Raw genomic sequence first — 4202 nt, 5'->3', positions numbered from 1 at the left:
CAGTGTGTGTTCAAATTAACTCTTTGAGTTCAAATACAGGTCTCTAGGATTGTTCCTCTTTTTCTTTTGTTACACCCAAATTTCAGTTCTCAAGGACACAGAGATGATAGAATTACAGCCTCAATATTTAGTCATCCTTAACTATAACTTTATATGCATATAATAACAAGGAGAGGTAAAATATACACAAATTTAAGCAATCTACTGATTTAATGGTACACCTAGTGAAATTAATATTGTGTTGGCAAATGGTCTTAAGAGAGTATATGTGGAAACAGGTTATTGTACACACCAATGTCTTTGACTTAACCTTAATTAAGATTAAAATTCACACCAGAGGCAAATTGTTTTCAAACAGAAACTTGCCAGGAAACTCTAGGAAGCTGTTGGTATACATGTTTTTTGTGAATTGAAAGGACTAGATTAACAACTAGCCTTTCTTTACACATGTAAGGAAGATGATGAGTAAATATTTACAATATGATTTGCCAGGCAATGCAAGCTAAGTCTGTAATTACTCTGCTTCTTAAAATAAGCTTGCAGCTTTACCTAAGTCTGTTTCCTAAGAAGAGCAAAGAACTTCCCTTTACTATTTGGGGTTGGTATTAATGGTTTCAAGGACTGTTGAGAAAGGAGTTTGATAACAGCTGTTAGAATGTGTGCTGTAGAAAACTGGGTTTATTCACTTAAGGTTACACATTATGTTTGCCATATGAAATTTCCTCAGTCACCAACTTATTGAGACTCACTGTGGACTGTAACCTTAGTGATCTGGTATTTTGGAAACAAAGTAAAAAATGACTAATATATAAATTTTAAGTCATAACAAATAGTCTCTTTTTTCTATAAATTACATTATATATCACAATATACTTTAATTTCCAATATCAGATGCCACTGCTGTATATTAAATATGTATTGAATATATAAGTTTGGCTACAGAAAGATAAAGGGCCAAATTGTTTTATTTGCTAATTTGTTATATTAAGTTGTTTGGATTGTCTCCCATTTCAAATATTGTTCCTTTTTTTTTCTTTTAAAAAAGTGTTCAAGTGGAGGGTTGAAGAAATTACCTTGCAGATCTATATAGTATTTACCACTCACTGAAATATGCATTATTCAGAAAAATCAGATGAGATTTTAATAAATATTTAATAAGAATAAAGGGAAATGTGAATCAATAATAAAATAAAAGAAAACATCATGGGATGAGCACAAAAAGGAAATAATTAAAAGAAAATAATTTAGTGACCAGTAAAACACTAAACTGAGCAAAACAGATAAAATGAGAAAGTTGAAATTGTAAGAAATGTTTAAACCAACAAAATAAAAATCAAAGTTAAGGTGATCACAAGTATGAAGTTCACTATTTTAGTTTGGATGTGCAAAAAATGGGGGAGTTCTTTAGGTTTTTATAACTGAGTGCAATTTAGATGCTGGTAATGGATAAAAGCTTAAGCTTGCCAAGTCAGCAGAATTCAGCCCTTTTTGGTTTAAAACGGTAAATTTCAGAGGAGGTGAGCCAATCCCAGCACCCACGAGAAGGCTCCTGGGCCACCATAGCACTGCTCCCAATGCAAAGGAGGTGAGCCGTGCAGGTGCCAGCAACACCCCCTCTCCCGTCATAATGAGAAGACACATAAACAAGCCTCAAAAACAGACTTCCAGATCACCTACATCAACCCCTAAGGGAAAAGAGATGGAACAATCTGATACTCAACCACCTGGACTCCCTGAACTGGCAACAAAAGAGCACCTGGAAAAAATGAAAACAGAAATAATTCCTCAGATGACAGCAAAGATTGTACACGTAGTGCAAGACATGATTAATAAGTCTAGAGAGGACACGGATAAAAAAACAGAGGAGATGAGCAACATGATGGAATCCCAATATAGGAAACAAATGGAATCCATAAAACAGATGCAAACAGATTTCCAGGAGATTAAAAACTCCATTGAAAGTTTATGCAGCAAAATGAGCCAATGTGAGGTCAGAATTTCAGATATAGAAGATAAGATTGCAATTTGTGACCAGGAAGAGAAAGATTTCTTTAAAATTGTAAGGGACCATGAGAAATCAATCCAGCAGCTGCTGGATGATGCAAAGAAGAATAACATAAGACTGATCGGAATCAATGAAGAAACAGGAGAGAGTGCAGGTGACATAAAAAAAACTTTTCACAGAAGTGATAGCAGAAAACTTCCCAAATAGGGGAAAAGACCTTGACATACAGATAAGTGAGGCATATAGGACTCCAACTATGCATAGGCATATAGTAGTTAGGATTCTAGAAACCCAACAGAAGAACAAAATTGTATAAGCAGTTAGAGAAAAGAAACAAATCATATACAAAGGAAAGCACATCAGAATCACAGCAGACTTCTCAATGCAAACCCTCAAGGCAAGAAGAGCTTGGAGGCTTGTATTTCAAGCCCTAAAGGAAAACAGCCTCCAACCCAAATTGATGTATCCTGCAAAACTATCTTTCAAAATTGATGGAGAAATAAGATACTTTCATGACAAAGAGCACCTTAAGAACTTCATGAGTGCCAAGCTAGCACTCCAAAGAATTTTAGACAATATCCTAGGAAAAGATGACAAGAATCACAACCCCAGGAAGCAAAGCAGAATGAATCCATTGGGCGTGACAAGAAATTAAATGCAAAGGGGGAGAATCCAACAAAAAGAAAAAGTCATGACAATGATAAGTCAATATGTACCAGTTATGACCATCAATGTTAATGGTCTCAATTCACCAATCAAAAGAAATAGACTGGCAGAATGGGACATGAAGCAAGATCCAACAATATGCTGCATACAAGAAACACACTTAATTCAAAAAGAAACTCAGACTGGAAGTTAAAGGCTGGAAAACAATACTTCATGTGACAGGAACCCCCCAAAAAGCAGGAGTAGCTATCCTCTTTGCAGATCAAGTGGATTTCAAACCAAAATTTGAAACACTTCTGATCCCAAGAATTTCACATGAGGGATAGTCAACTTATTTGTACAAATCTATTGTGAACAGGTGTTTTCATCCCTGTTAAATAAAAACTTAAGAACAGAACTGTTGGTTCTTAACAGTAATACAAGTAATTTCTATACTGTTTTCCAAAATGGTTTTATCATTTTACATTCACATTAGCAGTATTTGAAAGTTCTGACTGGTTCACACCTAAGCTGACATTTGTTCTTTTAAAACTTTTAACTTCATCTTCCATTGAGTGTATAATACGATCTTGTTATTGTACTGATCAGTATTTTTCTGATTCTAGTGCTACACACCTTTCCTTGTGCTGTACTGGCTATTTATCATCTTCTTATGTCTACCTTTTAATTGGGTTGTCAATTAATGAGCTGTAAGAGTTCTTTATATATTCTGGCCATAGGTTATATGTATTATAAATACGGCCTGTTTAGCTTTGCACAGTGGCAGTACCGTAGCCAATGAGGTTTATCCAAGGCGGGATTATTGCTAATTGATAAATATGGTCTGTTTGAAGACAACTTTTCATTTTCTTAACAATGTCAATTAAGGTTCTAAATTTTGATAGAACTTCATTTATCAATTTTTTTCTTTTATACATCATGTTTTTTTGTATCCTAGGAAATTCTTGCCTATCCTAAATTCATGAACATTTTCCCTTATAATTTCTTCTTAAAGTTTTATAGTTTTAGTCTTTCATATTTAGGTTCATAGATCCCTCCAAGTTATTTTTATGTATGGAAATAAAGGGTTGAGGTTAATTTTTTACATACAGATAACAGGTGTTCTAGTACCATTTGCTGAAAACACTATCTTTTCCTCTGCTCTTGAGTTGAGTGTATGTTCTATAAAATGTTAATGTTAAATAATCTTTCAAAACTCAGTGGACCATATATGTGTGGTTCTATTTCCAGATTTTCTGTTTTATTCCAATGATCTATATGTCTTTCCTTATGCCAACACTGCCTTGATTACTGTAGCTTTAGAGGAAGTCTTCAAATTAGGTAATAAGAGCTGGGGATTTAGCTCAGTGGTTCTGTCACCTGCCTCGCAAGTGCAAGGTCCTGAGTTCAATCCCTGGTACCAAAAAAAAAAATTAATAAATGTTTTCCAACACTATTTTTTTTCTTTTTACATTTCTAGGTCCTTTGTACTCCTAAATAACTTTTAAATTTCAATATCCAATTCTTCATTTTTAGCAAGTATACATAGACC

The 4202-nt window shown here is 34.1% G+C and overlaps 1 non-coding gene across 1 annotated transcript; it reads left to right on the top strand.

Annotated features, from left to right (window-relative positions):
* The first annotated feature begins 3419 nt into the window (after positions 1–3419).
* LOC147828838 (U4 spliceosomal RNA) lies at positions 3420–3565 on the top strand. The gene has a single exon (XR_015450100.1). It is a non-coding gene; the product is annotated as a U4 spliceosomal RNA (small nuclear RNA).
* Positions 3566–4202: the final 637 nt, after the last annotated feature.

This window comes from Heterocephalus glaber, unplaced genomic scaffold (assembly GCF_053883595.1).
Source record: "Heterocephalus glaber isolate CG9 unplaced genomic scaffold, H.glaber_assembly_v1.0 deba00000901, whole genome shotgun sequence".
NCBI classification, from domain to species: Eukaryota; Metazoa; Chordata; class Mammalia; order Rodentia; family Bathyergidae; genus Heterocephalus; species Heterocephalus glaber.
This window is presented reverse-complemented; position numbering and strand designations above follow the sequence as displayed.